This window comes from Bos javanicus, chromosome 2 (genome assembly GCF_032452875.1).
Source record: "Bos javanicus breed banteng chromosome 2, ARS-OSU_banteng_1.0, whole genome shotgun sequence".
NCBI classification, from domain to species: Eukaryota; Metazoa; Chordata; class Mammalia; order Artiodactyla; family Bovidae; genus Bos; species Bos javanicus.
Genome location: NC_083869.1, coordinates 121,213,142 through 121,233,027, shown reverse-complemented (window position 1 = coordinate 121,233,027; position 19,886 = coordinate 121,213,142). Strand labels below are relative to the sequence as shown.

At 41.3% G+C, this 19,886-nt stretch overlaps 1 protein-coding gene and 1 pseudogene across 2 annotated transcripts in view; both read left to right on the top strand.

Annotated features, from left to right (window-relative positions):
• ZBTB8A (zinc finger and BTB domain containing 8A) overlaps positions 1 to 19,886 on the top strand; it is a 66,187-nt gene that overhangs the window by 6,153 nt on the left and 40,148 nt on the right. For both annotated transcript variants that reach the window (XM_061389165.1, XM_061389160.1), the window contains exon 2: positions 14,875 to 14,975. The gene's annotated coding sequence lies outside the window, so the exon portion shown is untranslated. The remainder of the gene's footprint in view (positions 1 to 14,874; positions 14,976 to 19,886) is intronic.
• LOC133231020 (large ribosomal subunit protein uL29-like) lies at positions 62 to 13,760 on the top strand (annotated as a pseudogene).

The following is a 19,886-nucleotide window of genomic DNA, read 5'->3' as shown; positions in this document are numbered from 1 at the left end:
CCCCCGCCGAGCGCCGCGCCCGCCTGGCCGCCCGGCCCAGCTCGGCCGTGGCGCGGGGAAAGGCGGGAAGGCGCGCGGAGCCTCCTGGCGGCGGTGGCGGGAAGGCGGCGCGGGGCCGGTGCCGGGCGTGTCTGGAGCCGTCGGGCGTCGCAGACTCCCGGAGGGTCGGCGGCCGGCGGGGCTCGGGCTGCGCGGCCAGTGATGGGTGGCCCGCCGGATGGGGCGGCCAAGGTCTGGGGCTTGTCACTTGCGGCCAGGAGTCCGAGTTTCTCCGTACATCTTCCATCTTTTGGTTTTATATCGTGACGCGACAGATCCGGGCTTAGAACCCAAGCAGACTTACTATACCTAACTAATATTGTGCTGTAATTACTGTTTTATGACGGACTCACACATATGCACCTTCTGCCTATGTAGACGGCATCTTTTGTAAGTTAATAGCGGTTTGACACCTTCGCCTTCAAATGCGCTTATTTATTATTGATTGTGCCAGTAGCCAGGTTCTGTATCTTGCAAAGGCGGTTCTCCCCGCCCCCCCACCCCGGCCCCGGCTTTCGTTTTTCTTTTTAAATTAAAATATAGTAGACATATAACCTTATGTTAGGCTTAGTCCATAATGGGTTTGCAAGCGGTAGATTCTCACCTATTGGGCTTTTAAACTACACACGTCAGTATTACTTCTGTTCTTAATAAGCATTTATATTTGCAGAACTTTAGTAAATGGAGTGCTTTCGCCTATATGAATTGTTTCACTTTTTTTCACATAAAACAACCATCCAGTCAGGCCGGTGGTTTTTCCACTTTCTAGGTGGGGAAACGCATTAAGCATTTAAACGTTAAGCCAAGAGGTGAACAGTGGCAGGCTTCCAGCGCCCTTGCCTCCTGTTCTTGCTCTTCATTTCCTCCTGAAGTCACCTCCAGAGTCTTTAAGTAAGCAAGTCATATCGTTCCCATGCTCTTAAAAACCTTAACCGATCTTATCAGAAACAAGTCTAAAATCCTCAGCAGAATAAACCTCAGGCTCAAAACTTCCTCTCTAATCTTCCCCGAGTCTCAGATAAGGCTTGAGTTTGTGGGACCCCTGGAGCAAGAGCCCTTCACTGAAGGGCTGTCAGGCAGACTATAACCAGGAATCAGATACCTTTATTCCTGGGAGTCCCCCTGGCCACACAAATGGTAAATGGGAAGTGAGAATCTAACCTGCCACCCTCGGCCAAATGGGCATGTTTGGGTTAGGCTGTGAAATATTAGACAGAGGCATCATGAGTACCTTGGCTTCTTTCAAGTTGTGAATTCCCCATGAAAGAGAGCAGCCTGCCAGAACTTATCTTGCAGCCTTGAAATCACCAGCTCTGCTGTTGATGATGATTTGAGCCCCCAAACTTTGTAAGATAGGGTAATACTTGATTCATCCTGTATCATTTAAATCTTATTTTCTAGATAAAATGGAATTTATGTCTAATAGGCTCAACCTTTTCAGTGACCTATCTGTTTATAATAATTAAAGAATTTGGTGCGAGTGTTTTGATCCCCTTGAGGAAAGTTCTTGTCACTTTTTTGCTTAGAATTGGTCAATGGCTCCTCATCTTCAGTGGCTCCCCGTCTTAATCAGACCAAAAGCCCAAGGCCCTAAAGAGTCTACCAAGTCCTACAGGAACTGGTCCCATGATGTCCTGTGAAAGTCGCTCAGTCGTGTCTGACTCTTTGCGACCCCATGGACTATACAGTCCTTGGAATTCTCCAGGCCAGAATACTGGAGTGGGTAGCCTTTCCCTTCTCCAGGGGATCTTCCCAACCCAGGGACAGAACCCAGGTCTCGCGCATTGCAGGGAGATTCTTTACCAGCTGAGCCACAAGGGGAGCCCCATGATGTCCTACTGCCCCACAATCTGTTGTTCCTCTCTGACTCCATCTTTCATTACTCTCCCCAGCCCTCCATTTTCTAAAATTTTTTTAGCTCCCTGACTCGGGATCCAACCCATACCCCCTACATTGGGAGCACTGAGTCTTAACCACCGGACTGCCAGGGAAGTCCTCCCCAGCTCTTGCTGTTTCTCCAACCTCCTTGCCTGCTTCTCTTCAGAGCCTTTGCATTTGCTGTTCCATCTGCCTGGAACAGCCTTCCTCCAGATAGCTGAATAACTCTCTTACCATCTTTGGACTTTACTTTAAATGCCATCTTCTCATTGAGACTTTCCTCAAATATAGTTTTTATTTTCTTAACATTTTTATATTTAATTCTGATTGCAATTTCTTAATTCTAATTTACAGGGTTAAAAGATATGTATCCATACAATTACCACGCCAGTTTGCTGAAGTTTCTCATGGCCCAGGGATTTATCCTAAGGAGACTGAACTTTGTATTTGTGACCTTTGTATTGGTGATACATTAAAATCTTAATTAATAGCTATGTACCTTTAAAGGGGGCTTCCCTGGTGTTTCAGTGGTAAAGAACACACCTGCCAATGCCAGAGACACAGGAGATGCAGGTTTGATCCCTGGAGGAGGAAATGGCATCCCACTCCAGTATTCTTACCAATGTTCCACGGACAGAGGAGCCTGGCAGCCACAGTCCGTGGGGTCACAAAGAGTCAGACATGACTGAGCACACACACACCTTTAAAAAGATGGTCTTCTAGCCCACAACTGTAATAAGAGTTATATTTGTTACCTAAATCTTTCCTTTACTTGTGGAAATGCATGTCTATTCCTTCTATTCCAAAGACTTTTTAACTTCAGTTCAGTCACTCAGTCGTGTCTGAATCTTTTCGACCCCATTAATCGCAGCACACCAGGCCTCCCTGTCCATCACCAACTCCCGGAGTTCACCCAAACTCTTGTCCATCGAGTCGGTGATGCCATCCAGCCATCTCATCCTCTCGTACCCTTCTCCTCCTGCCCCCAATCCCTCACAGCATCAGAGTCTTTTCCAATGAGTCAACTCTTCGCATGAGGTGGCCAAAGTATTGGACTTTCAGCTTCAGCATCAGTCCTTCCAAAGAACACCCAGGACTGATCTCCTTTAAGATGGACTGGTTGGATCTCCTTGCAGTCCAAGGGACTCTCAAGAGTCTTCTCCAACACCACAGTTCAAAAGCATCAATTCTTTTTAACTTAATGATTCCTAAAATATGTATATTGTCTTTTTCATCCACCTTTAAAGATCTTGAACTTGGTGGGAATCATTAATTCTTTAATATTCTTAGGACTGTTATAGATTAAACTCTTACAGATATTTAAAATGTTTCAAATTTCATTTTTATGTATTTATTTTTGGCTGCGCTGGGTCTCTCTTGCTGTGTGTGAGTTTTCTGTAATTGTGGCAAGTGGGGGCTACTCTCTAGTTGTATGTGAAATCTCCCCGGGCCAGAGACTGAACCCATGTTGTGGCAGGTGGATTCCCAACCACTGGACCATCATGGAAGTCCTCAATTGAATTTTGACTGTCTGCATGAACTAGTATAACTAGCTGTTTCAACTTATAAGGTCAATCTACTAAAAAGAAAATTTGAAACATATTACCCATTTCCATGACTTAATCACATACTTTGAGAATAACCTAAACCTTTCCTGATGACTCAGGAATACAATTATGGCTCTTTCCCTCCGAGAAGGCTGCAGAGGCAGACTATACAGCCATGGCCAAGATAAAGGCTCAAGACCTTCGTGGCAAGAAGAATGAGGAGCTGCTGAAAAAGTTGGAAAACCTGAAGGTGGAGCTATCCTAGCTGCGTGTGGCTAAAGTGACAGGCAGTGAGGCTTCCAAACTCTCCAAGATTCTCATTTTTAAATCCATTGCCAGTGTACTCACCGTCATTAACCAGACTCAGAAAGAGAAGCTTGGGAAATCTGTAAGGGTAAGAAGCCTCTGATCTGTGACCCAAGAAAACACGAGCCATGCACCAAGCATGAACAGAACCTGAAGATCAAGAAGCAGTGGTGGAAAGAGTGGCTGTTCCCACTCCGGGAATATGCGGTCAAGGCCTGAGCATCCAGGCATCAATAAAACAAGCAAACTGGCAAAAAAAAAAAAAAAAAAAGTACAATTACGAATGCAAGTTATGTTAATGCTTTGTAGGTGTAAATATTAGTATATCGAGTTATAACTACCCCAATTTATAGGACAGTTCCTATTTTCTTGGAAAAATTCCTGTGTATCACTTCTGTTTTTCAGTCTCTATGCCTTAATTTAGTTCCTCACCATTTCTTACTTTGACAACTGCATTAAGCCTTTAAATTAATCTCCCTGGTCCTGCCTCTCCCACTATTTCTCCAGCGCCGGTTTTTTTTCAGGGTATACAAACTGGCTCATCATAACAATAATACCTAATAATTATTGAGCCCTAACTGCATGGTGAGCCACTAGGATATTAAAAAGCAAAGATATCACTTTGCTGACAAATGTTCGTCTAGTCGAAGCTATGGTTCTTCCAGTAGTCATGTATGGATGTGAGAGCTGGACCGTAAAGAAGACAGAGCACCGAAGAATTGATGTTTTTGAACTGTCATGCTGAAGAAGACTCTAGAGAGTCCCCTGGACAGCAAGGAGATCAAACTAGTCAATCTTAAAGGAAATCAACCCTGAATACAATATGCATTGCAAGGGCTGATGCTGAAGCTGAAGCTCCAATACTTTGGCCACCTGATGTGAAAAGCTGACTCATTGGAAAAGACCTTGATGCTGGGAAAGATTGAAGGCAGAAGGAGAATAGGGTGACAGAGGATGGGGTGGTTGGATGGCATCATTGATTCAATTGTCATGAACTTGGGCAAACTCCGGGAGATGGTGAGGGACAGGGAGGCCTGGCGTCCTGCAGTCCATGGGGTCGCAAAGAGTCAGACACGACTTGGCTACTGAACAACAACAGATGGCATGCTGGGCTTCCCAGGTGGCACTAATGGTAAAGAAATCATGCCTCTCCTGCCAGTTCAGGAGAGGCAAGAGACACTGGTTCCATCCCTGGGTTGGAAAGATCCCCTGGAGAAGGAAATAGCAACCCACTCCAGTATTCCTGCCTGGGAAATCCCACGGACAGAGTAGCCTGATCCATGGGGTTTCAAAGAGCTGGACATGAATGAGCACACACACACCCACCTGCTTGCTAGGCATTTTGCATACATTATGGTCAGAAAAAATGCAGGACTTAAAAGAGTGCTGGTTTGGGGTCAGTCAGCCTGAATTCCAGTCTGTTCCCTTGCTTCATGTGCAGTCTTGGAGAAGATTTTGTTTTTATTCCTCTGTGCCTCTTTTTCTTGATCTATACCATGTGAATCACAGTAGCACTTATTTCATGAGGCTGTTGTGAGGACTGAAATAAGATAATGGGTGTAAAATGCTTACTACTGTGCTTAGTAAACCTTCAAATATTAGCTATTTACTTTTATGAAGATATAACTCATATACCATAAAATTCACCTTTTAAAGTGTACAATTCAGTGTTTTTTAGTGTATTCACAAAGTTATGCAGCCATCACTACTCTGTAATCATAGAACACTTTACTGCATAAAGAAACCGCACATCCATTAATAGCCCCTGACAACACTAACCTACTCTCTGTCTCTCACCTGCCCATGCTGGATATTTCATATAAAAGAAATCATAAAATATATGGTGTCTTGTGACCGGCTTCTTTTGCTTAGCTTGAAGTTTTTAAGTTTCATCCATGTGGTAGCAAATAGGAAATCAGTTTTTCATTCCTTTTTAATGGCTGAATAACTTTCCATTGTGTGGATCTACCACATTTTGTTTGTCCATTTCCCAAATGTTGATGGACATTGGGTTGTTTCTACACTTTCACTGTTATGAATAATGCTGCTATGAACATTTGTATACAAATTTCTATGGGCATATATAGTTTCATTTCTCTTAAACATAAACATAAACCTGGGAGTGGAATTGCAGAGTCTTGTGGTAACTCTATGTTTAATCATTTAGGAACTACCAGGCTGTTTTCCAAAATGGGTGTACCATTTTACATTCCAACTGGCAGTACGTGAAGGTTCTGATTTCTACACATCCTGGCCAACACTTGTTATTTTCCTGTGTGTGTGTGTGTGTTTATAGTAGTCAGCCTAATGGGTGTGAAGTCATATCTCACTGACTTTTACTTGCATTTCCTTAATGACTCCTGATGCTAAACATATCTTCACATGCTCATTGTTGTTTGTCTTTATTTCTTATTGCTGTTAATCTTACTTATCTTAGCTATTATCTTACTTAATCCTCTCAACAGACTTCCTTAGCGCCTCTTAAGTCAGTATCTCCATTTTACAAAAAGGAAACTGGTACTTAGGGTTAAGTAACTTGACTAAGTCACATAGCTAGTCATTGGTAGACCTATAACCATGTCATTCTTCTTAAAATCCTTCAAAAATGTCCAGACCCACAGAAGTGGAGGGGTTTCAGGAGCTGGCACCTACATACTGTTCTCTGTTCATCTCCCACTGTCCCTTCACAGACCCTGAGTCTCTAGCCACAGCAAACTTTTTTGAAGAGGTCATGCTTTTTAATACTTGCTATGCCTCTGCCCTTTGGGCTTCTGTCTAGAATGCCCTTTGTCCTCTTCGCCATTATGAACTTTTATTCATCCTTCAAGACTCGACTGTTACTGCCTTTTGGAAGCTTTTGTGGACTTGCTTCTTAGGTGGCACTAGTGGTAAAGAACCCTCCTGCCAATGCAGGAGACAAGAGACGTGGGTTCAGTCCCTGGATCAGGAAGATCTCCTGGAGAAGGGCATCGCAACCCACTCCAGTATTCTTGCCTGGGGAATCCCATGGACAGAGGAGCCTGGCAGGCTACAGTCCATACGGTCGCAAATAGTTGGACATGACTGAGGCGACTTGGCATGCATGCATGTGGACACTGCCAGGCAAAGTCATTTGCTTCCTTGGTTTTATAGTTTCCTTCTCCTAGGAGTACTTTCTCTCTCTTTCTTTCTCTCTCTGCTGATAGACACTGAGGCCTTGTAGGGCAATGATCTTTGATGTGTCATCAGGGTTGTATTCCCAGGGCCAGGGATTGCCTGGCATTGAGCAGGTGCTCAATAAATAGATATTGAATGAATATGTTTCACATTTCAGAATATCTGTTCTCATGAAAATAAAAGATATTTTTGTTTAAAAAAAGGGAAAGAGAGACTTGCCTGGTGGTCCAGTGGCTAAGACTCTGCACATTCAATGCAAGGGACCCAAGTTCCATCCCTGCCCAGGGCACTAGATCCCACATGCCACAGCTGAGTTTTCATGCCGAAACTAAAGATCCCAAGTGTTGCAGCTAAGACCTGACACAGCCAAAAAATAATATTTTTTTTAAAAAAAGAACAAAATAATATATGATGGTGAAAGTCGCTTGGTCGTGTCCGACTCTTTGCGGGCCCCATGGACTATACAGTCCATGGGATTCTCCAGAATACTGGAGTGGGTAGCCGTTTCCTTCTCCAGGGAATCTTCCCAACCCAAGGATTAAACTGGGGTCTCCTGCATTGCAGGTGGATTCTTTACCAACCAAACTATCAGGGAAGCCCAAAAATATATATAGCTGTATGATTTTCAGAACAGTGTAAAAGTAGTTATTGCATCAAAGCATGAAGTTTCTTTCTTTCCATTGTTTTTCTAACTCTTCAGTAAATCTCCATTGCTCTTGAGTCCTGGACTTTCTGCAGCATCTGAACTGTCGAAGGTACAGCAAACACCTTTGTATTGGCTTCAGGGCCCTCTGTCTCGATGGTTGTTGGATAAGGTGAAACACAGCGTTCTTATAATTTCAGCATATTGCGGGGGGAGCTTTATTCCAAAATCTTTTTTTATCATCAGAATACACTTTTTTTTTAAAATGCAGAATACACTTCACACCAAACCAGGCCATAATTTTATCTAAGACCTTCTTAATAAGTACATTAGAATAGCATTCTAAGCCTAAACATTAAAATTTTAAACTTCCAGTTTTCAAATGAGTACTGATCTCATTCTCATGAAGTCTCCTCTCTGATAACATTTTAAAAACAATCTAAATTTTAAATAAGTGTCTACGTGTCTGTTAATGGACGAATGGATAAATAAAATGTGGTTTATATATAATGGGATACTATTCGGTCATGACAAAAAAGAAATGCTGTCATGTGTGACAACATGGATGGACCCAAAAAATAATATGCTAAGTGAATTAAGCTAGGTGGAGAAAGACAAATACTGTGTGTTATCACTTATACGTGAAATCTGAAAACTCCAACTCATAGAACAGAGTAGAAAAGTAGTCAGGGACCGGAGGGTGGGGAAAATAGGGTGAGATTGCTAAAAAGGCACAAAATTTTCAGCTATAAGATGAATAAGTTCTGAGGATCTAATGTATAACATAGAGACTATAGTTGATAACACTGTATTATACAATTGAAATTTGCTAAGCGAGCAGAACTTAAATGTTCTCACCAAAAAAAAGAAAGGGTAAAGATGGTGCAGTGGTCAAGAATCTGCCTGCCACTGCAGGAGATGCAAGAAACACAGGTTCTATCCCTGGGTCGGGAAGATCCCCTGAAGGAGGAAATGGCAATCCACTCCAATATTCTTGCCTGGAAAATCCCATGAACAGAGGAGCCAGGTGGGCTGCAGTTCATGGGGTCACAAAGAGTCAGACACAACTCAGCAAATCAGCATGCATTAATTAACTAGGTAGGAGGAATCCTTTTACAATGTATATGTATATCAGATACCATAATGTACACTTTAATATCTTACAGATTTATTTGTCAGTTCTATCTTAATGAAGCTGAAAAAAAAAAATCTGAATAACACACCCTGGTTTATCAGTTTAGTTCAGTAGCTCAGTTGTGTCCGACTCTTTGTGACCCCATGGACTGCAACATGCCAGGCCTCCCTGTCCATCACCAACTCCAGGAGTTTACTCAAACTCATGTCCATTGAGTCAGTGATGCCATCCAACCATCTCATCCTCTGTCATCGGCTTCTCTTCCCGCCTTCAATCTTTCTCAGCATCAGGGTCTTTTCAAATGAGTTAGCTCTTCGAAAGCAGGTGGCCAAAGTATTGGAGTTGCAGCTTCAACATCAGTCCTTCCAATGAACACTCAGGACTGATCTCCTTTAGGATGGACTGGTTGGATCTCCTTGCAGTCCAAGGGACTCTCAAGAGTCTTCTCCAACACCACGGTTCAAAAGCATCAATTCTTTGGCACTCAGCTTTCTTTATAGTCCAAGTCTCACATCCATACATGACCACTGGAAAAACCATAGCTTTGACTAGACGGACCTTTGTTGGCAAAGTAATGTCTTTGCTTTTTAATATGCTGTCTAGGTTGGTCATAACTTTGTTTCCAAGGAGTAAGCATCTTTTAATTTCATGGCTGCAGTCACCATCTGCAGTGATTTTGGAGCCCCCAAAAATAAAGTCAGAGCATAGTTAATGAGGTAGTATTTGTAATGGGAAAATGGCAAAAATTGTTACTAGAAAATTACTCTTCCTTAGGGTGAGACCCACAAAAACTAGTTAGAGTAATTAGTTGGCTAGTTTGCTATCCTCAGGTACACTGTGGTTCTGAAATCGTCACTCTCTCTGTGTATACATATATGATGAAACCAGTCAGATCTTTTCTGTGACCACTTGTGTGTAAGTTAAAATTCTTGAGGTCACAATAAAATGTATAGTAATAAAATTCTAAAATGTTTACATTTTCTACTCAATTAAAGCAGTGTTTTAAAGTGGCCTGCATAACTAGTAATATTACTGTGATAATAGCTAACATCTCTCAGGGGCTTTTTCTAAGACTGCTGCTGCTAAGTTGCTTCAGTCGTGTCCGCCACTCTGACCCCATAGACAGCAGCCCACCAGGTTCCCCTGTCCCTGGGATTCTCCAGGCAAGAATGCTGGAGTGGGTTGCCATTTCCTTCTCCAATGCGTGAAAGTGAAAAGTGAAAGTGAAGTCGCTCAGTCGTGTCTGACTCTGAGTGACCCCACGGACTGTAGCCTACCAGGCTCCTCCATCCATGGGATTTTCCAGGCAAGAGTACTGGAGTGGGGTGCCATTGCCTTCTCCGTTTCTAAGACAGTCACTATTATAAGCACTTTCAGTTCAGTTTAGTTCAATCACTCAGTTGTGTCCAACTCTTTGCAACCCCATGTACTGCAGCACGCCAGGCTTCCCTGTCCATCACCAATGCCCAGAGCTTACTCGGACTCATGTCCATAGAGCTGGCAATGCCATCCAACCATTTCATCCTCTGTCGTCCCCTTCTGCCTTCAATCTTTCCCAGCATCAGAGTCTTTCCCAGTGAGTCAGTTCTTTGCATCAGGTGGTCAAAGTATTGGAGTTTCAGCTTCAGCATCAGCCCTTCCAATGAATATTCAGGACTGATTTCCTTTAGGCTTGACTGTTTTGATCTCCTTGCAGTCCACGGGACTCTTCAAAAGCATCGATTTTTTGGCACTCAGCTTTATAGTCCAACTCTCACATCCATACATGACTACTGGAAAAACCAGTACTTTACTTAGATTATCTTTTCATTTACTATGTCCCATAACTGGAAAATATTATTGCTAGTCCCATTTTATAGATGAAGAAACTAAGGTACAGGGACATTAACATCCCAGGAAGGTTAATGTATGGCAGAGCCAGAATTTGCACCGAGGCAGTCTGATTCCAGAGCATGTATCGTCAAGCACACTGCTCAGTACTGCAGCTCACAGACAGACCAGTCACCCTTCTGCTTATGTATTGAGGCAACTGGTGTGCTAATATGTCATCTGGGCCCAGTTGCAGGAAAGAGAAACCACTCTAGCATTTTAGTCTGTTTGCAGAATTACTCGAAGGGCTGGGAGGCATGGGCCTTCAGAAATTATTCCCAGCACCAGACTACTTATCAGGCCCTCCAGGGGAGGGTCTCAGGAGGCCACCCCAGCCACATCTGAGTTCCAGATGACATTGCTTGCTGCAGTTCAAGGGTCAGGAAATTGCTATTCTGAAACTGCCCCTCAACACCCACCAACTAGTAACGGCTATCTCCACCAAACTTGTCTCTTGACAGCTGTGAGGTTCGGGACGCTGGAACACTGCAGAAAAACCCAATGTTTCCATAAATGTGCTTGCCAGCATTAACAGTCAGAAGAGCAGAAAGATGGCTCCCGCCCCATTTCTGCCTTCCAAATCTCACGAAACAGCTGACAGATAGACCCCATTTCACATGGGGAAACATAACTGTAGAGGAGTCTGGGAAATGGACATTTTAATTTTCCACAAGGAAGTTAGAAAGGATGCTGGGGGTTAATACTCAAATCCACTCAGATAATTTTCTGCTAGGGTAGAATTTGGTGGTTGTCACTAAAGATGACATTTCATCAGTATATATAAACTGTTTCTGGTACAGACTATGTTCAAAAATCAGTTCTCTTTAAAAAAAGCCCCAGAATTAACTTTACTTGCCTCTGTACAGACCCAGTACAGTGGACAGTGCCAGTTAGTTTTCTTAAGTTACATTGTTGAAATAGTTAAAGCTAAATAGTTATAGCTATTAAAGCTATCAAAGTGAATACCCTTTACTGAGTGTCCTTCTCACTCACTGGGGCTAGGAGTGGATGAGGTTTTAGGGTTGGGAGGAGTTGTTCTCAAAAGTTATTGGGCTTCCCTGGTGGCTCAGTGGTAAAGAATCCTCCTGCCAATGCAGGGAGCAGAGGTTCGATCCCTAGTCCAGGAAGATCCAACGTGCCACGAAGCAACTGAGCCTGTGCGCCACAACTGTTGAGCCTGTGCTCTAGAACCTGGGAGCCACAGCTGCTGAAGCCTGCACACCGGAGAGTTCATTCTCCACAAGAGAAGCCACTGCAAGGAGAGTAGCGTCCGCTTGCTGCAACTAGAAAAAAGCCCACGCAGCAACAAGGACTCAGCACAACCAAAAAAAAGAAAACAGGTTATTTATTTTGTTCCCCCAACTACAGAGTCCTAGTTTACCTCTAAATTAGACCCTGCTGTTTTAATGATGGGTATTTCTTAAAATCCTTTTCATAGCCAACTCTATTCTTTGCTGTACTTCAAATGTAAACACATAATAAGTGTTGATAACCCATCTCCATAGGTTTGCTGCTTCCCAGCTCCCTCACCTTTTGCTCTCAGCTTGTTTTTTGTCCCTTTATTTAAAAAAAATTTTTTAAAGTTTCCCATTCTTCCCAGCTGTAGAGACTGTGGGAATTTTTTTTATATAAACTTTGCCAATCATAAGAGGAAATAACATTACACTTTATGGAATACTCAGGTCATCTTGGCTCTTTTCTCTTTTGGTTGCTGCTCAAAATTTTGTGTTGTTGTTAACTTCCAGGTCAGTGTTTTGAATGCTTTAATTTGCCAGAATTCAGACCTCCTCATGAGTGGGTAACTGATGTGTTTATTTTATTAACTAAAGTATATTTGAGCAGTTATCTTTTGTCTGGTGGTGTTTTCAGGATGCTTATTTAAAAGTTATTTCATTTTCTTCTTTATAACTGCTATATTTAAAATTTTTTCTACAAGTATATAATGCTTTTATTTTATTTTTAAATTTAATTAATTTATGTATTTCTGACTGTGCTGGGTCTTTACCGCTGTGCGGGGGCTATTCTTTGCAGCATGCAGGCTTCTCATTGCAGCGGCTTCTCTTGCTGCGGAGCACAGGTTCTAGGGAGTGTGGGCTTCAGTAGTTGCAGCGCCCAGGCTCAGTAGTTGTGGCGCACGAACTTAGTTGCTTTGTGGCACGTGGGATCTTCCTGGACCAGGGATCAAATGTGTATCCCCTGCATTGACAGGCAGATTCTTTACCACTGAGCCACCAGGGAAGCCCTGTAATACCTTTTTAAAATTAGAAATAACCTGTATTACTTTAAAAATGATTTCATTAATTTAGTCAAAATTATTTTGATGGGAATTCTTAGCTTAATTGATTGATTTAAAAAGCATTTAATTCATTTTCCACTGCCTATGAACGTAAAGCCTTAACAGTCTCTACATTAACAAAATTTCATCAATGAGCAAAATAGTTGAACAGATTTTTTTTTGGGGGGGGGAATGAAAAAGGTTTGGATTAGAGTAGAAATGCATGGGCTCAGTTACTCTATGGCATGTAGGATCTTCCCATAGCAGGGATTGAACAAGTGTCCCATGCATTGCAAGGTGGACTCTTCACCAGTGGACCATCAGGGAAGCCCAACACTCAAACATTTTTAACACAAGAATTAAATTTGCAGCTGCTCCTGCAAATTGAGAGACACTGGTTCAGTCTGGCAAACAAATGAAAGATCTGGGTGACTGTAATATGCCAAAGCCTTTGACTGTGTGGATCACAATAAACTGTGGAAAATTCTGAAAGAGATGGGAATACCAGATCACCTGCCCTGCCTCTTGAGAAACCTATATGCAGGTCAGGAAGCAACAGTTAGAACTGGACATGGAACAACAGACTGGTTCCAAATAGGAAAAAACGTACATCAAGACTGTATATTGTCACCCTGCTTATTTAACTTCTATGCAGAGTACATCATGAGAAACGCTGGGCTGGAAGAAGCACAAGCTGGAATCAAGATTGCCAGGAGAAATATCAATAACCTCAGATATGCAGATGACACCACCCTTATGGCAGAAAATGAAGAGGAACTAAAAAGCCTCTTGATGAAAGTGAAAGAGGAGAGTGAAAAAGTTGGCTTAAAGCTCAACATCCAGAAAACGAAGATCATGGCATCTGGTCCCCTCACTTCATGGGAAATAGATGGGGAAACAGTGGAAACAGTGTCAGACTATTTTTGGGAGCTCCAAAATCACTGCAGATGGTGATTGCAGCCATGAAATTAAAAGATGCTTACTCCTTGGAAGGAAAGTTATGACCAACCTAGATAGTATATTCAAAAGCAGAGATATTACTTTGCCAAAAAAGGTCTGTCTAGTCAAGGCTATGGTTTTTCCAGTGGTCATGTATGGATGTGAGAGTTGGACTGTGAAGAAAGCTGAGCGCCAAAGAATTGATGCTTTTGAACTGTGGTGTTGGAGAAGACTCTTGAGAGTCCTTTGGACTGCAAGGAGATCCAACCAGTCCATTCTAAAGGAGATCAGTCCTGGGTGTTCTTTGGAAGGACTGATGCTAAAGCTGAAAGTCCAATACTTTGGCCACCTCATGCGAAGAGTTGACTCATTGGAAAAGACTGTGATGCTGGGAGGGATTGGGGGCAGGAGGAGAAGGGGATGACAGAGGATGAGATGGCTGGATGGCATCACTGACTCGATGGACGTGAGTTTGAGTAAACTCCAGAAGATGGTGATGGACAAGGAGGCCTGGCGTGCTGCGATTCATGGGGTCGCAAAGAGTCGGACATGACTGAACTACTGAACTGAACTGAACTGAACTGAATGGGACTTTGTGAACATATGTAGTAGGACTTTTTCCTCCACTTCCCTGTTAACCATAGAGTTTTAAAGAAATGTTTAACTTTGTAAGTTGAATCTTTAAAGCTATTCTGTTTGGTTTTCTTGCAAATCATATTGATGTCATTTATAGGAAAAGGGTAATAGAACATATGTTGCTGTCTTGGTATTTCATCTGTTGGCCAGCCTTTGAACAGCTGTTGTCTTAAAAAGTTTATTTTATTCTTAAAGTTGAAAAGTATGTTTGCTTTCAGTCTGCCATAATATATTTTAATTTTGGAAATCTTTATTGCAGACTTTAATATGAAGAGGTTCAGGATTCCCACATCTGTTCTGTGCTAGATGATCTGTTTTTACATGCTCAAGAAATGATACTTGATAAATGCTCCTATTTAATTTATTTCCATAAATATTTATGTACCTTAGCAGTCATTTCTGTCTCTTATTACAAATGTTTATTATAAATAGCTCTTTTCTCTTTCTACAGGACAATCCTTCATATACAGACTGCATCACTTGGACTCTTCTATTTTTATTCTATTCAACCAGCTTAGCAGGGTTTCAAGAACAGTATTTATAAATTTCCAGGTATGAAAAATTTTAATTGTTGATATTAACTGAAATATATAGATAAAAAGAGTTTTTCAATTATAGATTTTATATATCAGAGTAAGTAATTTTATTGCTTGAAAATTCACTATATAAAACATTCAGCATTCTGATCTTGGCTGGGTCTTCCTGCTCACTTATGGCTAAATTTTCAATTCATTGCCCATCTTGTGTATATGTATCTCTACCATTGTGCCTTTTAAAAAAAAATTATTTATTTATTTGGCTGTGTTGAGTCTTAGTTGTGGCACGTTGATTCTCTAGTTGTGGCCCATGCGCTCCAGAGTTCACAGGCTTAGTAATTGCAGTTCATGTGGGATCTTAGTTCCCCAATCAGGGGTCAAATCGAAGTCCCCTGCATTGCAAGGTGGATTCTTAACCGATGGACTGCCAGGGGAATCCCTCTTCCATTTGGTTTTAATCAAAGACTCATGTTACATAAGAGCTAGAGATTATCTACACCAATCCCCTCAATTTTCAGAGAAGGAAATGAAACCTAGAAAGGTGAAGTTGCTTGTCCCTGCACATATAGCTAATTTAGTGGCAGAACTCTGATCTCCCAGCTCTTCCAAGAAAGCAATGAAGGACTGTAGCTCATCAGTGACATCCTGCAGCTTTGAAGTCACTTTCTGAATTAATATCCTCCCCACTTTTTTTTTCTCTAGGCTTCACTGCAACTTTTGGGATTTTAGTTCCCTGACCAGGGATTGAACCCCCAGCCCTCAGCAGTGAAAGCTTAGAGTCCTAACCACTGGACCACCAGCAGATTCCCTGGGTTAATACTCTTTTCTGTAAAATGGAGCTAACAATGCCGTCTACCTTCTAGGTCGTGGTGTGTCAGGATTCAGGAGATAGAGCACATTGCTACTATTATTACTGCTGTGCCCCTTCCATTTCTCAATGTGTAGACTGCTTCACTGCTTCTTAAAGCTCCTCACCCTCGGTGTACCTGTCACATGCTCTCCTGATTCTTCTTATATTTCTCTGTCTGTAACTCTGCCTTCTCTTCCCCATTCTGCTCCACAATCAGGGTGGTCCTCCAGCTTCTCCCCGCTGCCCGTATTTCCTCTGAGCCTCTTCTCTATTTGCAGATCTCTCCCACATCACCACCTTCAAGTCTGACGTCCCCTCTGAACTTCAGACTAGGATTTCCAGTAGCCCTCTGGCCACAGCTACCTGATTTCCCACTCACATCAGACAGCATGTACTTAAAACCTAAGTCATTGCTTTTTCCCTAACTTGGCTTTCTTCCTTCTGGCTTTCTAATTTCTGTTAGTGATACTGCTAAACACCACATCACTGGGTTCTCTTTCTTTCTCTCTAGCCTTCCACAGCCAATTACAAATCATGGTACACTTTGGTACAATTAGGCAAGTCGAATAAGAGTTATAAGAGCTCTGGAGACTGCAGTGGGGCTCTCTGAACATAAGCAGTAGAATTTTTCAATCAGCCATCAAGACCCATGGATTTATATCCCATTCGGGTCATTTGTATCTTTTCCTTCCTTCCCATTCCTGCCATCATCACTGTGTTTAGACCAGTAAGCAGATTGACAATTGCAATAGTATAGCTGTTTGTTCACCTAGCACTCGCTTGGTTTGTTCTCTCTTTCTTCCCAGAAATATAACTTCCTGACGTTTCATAATGGAATGTGAGCTTGTCATTTGTTCATGGGACACATGAATCTTGACATAAGTAGACACAGAATATTATTACTCTGTGAGCTCCCAAGATATCTTAATCATGAATTACAACCTAGATCTGGATAAATGTGAGACTGATAGTTAATATTTCACCCACTTGTTTGACACACTTAAAAATTTTTTTAATATATATTCATGTAATTCCAAACTCAGAATGTTAAAAAAGTATACCATATAACGTCTCCCCTCCATCTTTGCCTCTATCTCCCAGATCCCAGCTTGCCTCCAGTTAGCAACCACTGTCCTGGTTTTCCAGAGTTTCCACTTTTTTCCCTTATATTTTTTGGGTGTGTTCTTTGCTTTTTAAAAAGACTTAACTATGTGTATCATGTGTTATATTGGTGTCTTAGCCATCTTTCCATATGACTTTTTTCCTCTACTGATGGACACTTTTCTAGCCTTTTGCTATTGTAGACAGTGCTGCAGTGAATAACTATGTACATGTGTCCCTTCGATCATGTACCAGGATACTAGTGCTGGTGCTTAGTCTCTCAGTCGTCTCCGACTCTTTGCGATCCCATGGACTGTAGCCCGCCAGGTTCCTCTGTCAATGGAATTTCCCAAGCAAGAACACTGGACTGGATTGCCATTTCTTCCTCCAGCGAATCTTCCTGACCCAGGGATTAAGCCCATATCTCTTGCATCTCCTGCATTGGCAGGCGAATTCTTTTCTACTTTGCCACCTGGGAAGCCCCATGTACTAGTATGCCTGTAGGATAAATTCCCAGGAGTGAAGTTGCTTGGTCAGAGAATATATGCATTCATCATTTTGAGAACTGTTGCCAAATTGCCTTCCATGGAATGACACCAATTTATATTCCTACCAGTCAAGATTGAAAGTGCTTACTTTCCCACAGTCTTATCAATATTATCAAATGTTTGGATTTTGTGGCTCATTTGAGAGAGGAAAACTGAAACATCAATATAGTTTTAATTTACATTTATATTTTTATGACTGAAGTTGAACATCCCTTCATATGATATTTGTATTTCTTTTTCTGTGAACTGTTCTTTGTCTTATTTTTTTTTAGGTAATCATTCTTTTCTAGCAAATTTCTTAGAAGCTTAGTGTATATTATGGAGATTGCCATTTCTCTAAAGATGTTTTTGCCATGTTGTCATCTGTCTTTTCCCTTTTTGTGGTATATTTTGTTATACAGAATTTTGTTTTATCTTTATGTCATCACATGTATCAGTCATTTATGGCTTTTGTATTTTGAGTCATGGTTATAAAGGCCTTTCCCAATTTGAGTTTATAAACCTTCTATATATTTTCTTAGCACTTTTATGGACTTATTTTCACACCTAGGTCTTTGATCCATATGGCATTTATCGTGGTATGAGATTGGGGTATAAATCCAGCTTATTTTTTTTTTCCAGAAGGCTAAAAATTGTCCCAGTGCCACTTAGTAAATTGCTCATCTTTTTACCATAGGTTCATCATATATTAAATTCCCACATATATTGGGGTGCTTTTCTGGATTTCCTAGTATACTCCACTGGTCTGTCTGTGTCTTTATCATCAGCATCACATCACAGTTTTAATTATTGATGAAGTATATAATATAACTGAATGTCTGTTGGTGCTAATTCCGTCTCTTTGTTCTTTTTCAAAATTTAACTGGCTGTTGTATATTTATTTTTCCATAAAACTTTAGCATCAACTTGTATTGATCTTAAAATGACCTACTGGTATTTTTATTATGATCATGTTATATTATAAAATGACTTAGGAAGAATTGACATCTTAATATGTTGAACGTTCCTATTCAAAGAATTTGATTTTCTGTAGTCTTCTCTTGTGTCCTTAGGTTTTTTTTTATAAGTCTTATGCATTGTTAAATTTATTCCTCTGTGTTTTGTATTTTTAATGCTGTTGAAAACGGGAGTCCTTTATTTCATTATATTTCTTACCTGGTATTTTTTTTTTTGCGCACACACACACACACACACACACACATATATATAAGTTAATGAGTTAATGATTTCTAATATGCATTTCATAATCTCCTACCCCTGTTAATACTCTTTTTGTTTGTGGTAATTTTACAGTTGATTCTCTATCATTTTCCAGGTATACAGTCATATCCACAAACAGTGGTAATTTCACCTCCTACTTTCTAGTTCTTTCTCTAGTTTCTTTCTCAAGTCTTATTGCATTGGCTAATGTCCCCAGAACAATGTTAAATAATATGTAGTGGGAATAGATGGCATCCTTGTTCTGTTGCTGACTTTACTGGGTAACTTCTATTAAATGCTAGGTTTGGGGCTAAAATAGATATATTTTTATCAGGAACAAACTTTTAATAGATTATAGATCAGACTCTGTGCCATAAAATGGAGATTAAAAAAATAAAATGACTATAACTATACCTGCCTTCAAAGAGTTTGTAGGAAAAGATAGGTACAAAAATTAGTGTGAAAGGTGTCACAGTAAAATTATGTACAGTTCACAACAGGGACACACAAAAAAGGCGATATTCAATCAGCTTGAATCCCATGTCAAGAGAAAATTCTAAAGAACAGTGTACTCAAAACATATTGGCTTAGTTTGCCTTTGAAATGTTTTCATTGAGTTAATTATAGAATGTCCTTGACTTTAAAGTCAGGATATAGGGAAAGTCATGTAAATAACCTTTGTTATCCCTGCCCTGCAAATAGGCTCATTATTACCATTTTTCTAGACTATATATATATACATTAATATACAATATTTGTTTTTTTCTTTTTGACTTCACTCAGTATAACAGGCTCTAGATTAATCCACCTCACTAGAACTGACTCAAATTTGTTCCTTTTTATGGCTGAGTTGGAGAAGGCAATGGCACCCCAGTCCAGTACTCTTGCCTGGAAAACTCCCATGGATGGAGGAGCCTGGTAGGCTGCAGTCCATGGGGTCGCGAAGAGTCAGACACGACTGAGCGACTTCACTTTCACTTTTCACTTTCATGCATTGGAGAAGGAAATGGCAACCCACTCCAGCGTCCTTGCCTGGAGAATCCCAGGGACAGAGGAGCCTGGTGGGCTGCCGTCTATGGGGTCGCACAGAGTCAGACACAACTGAAGCGACTTAGCAGCAGCAGCAGCAGCATGGCTGAGTAATATTCCATTGTATGTGTGCAGGGCAGTAATAAAGACATATAGATACAGCAGGGGATGGAAAGGGTGGGACAAATTGAGACAGTAA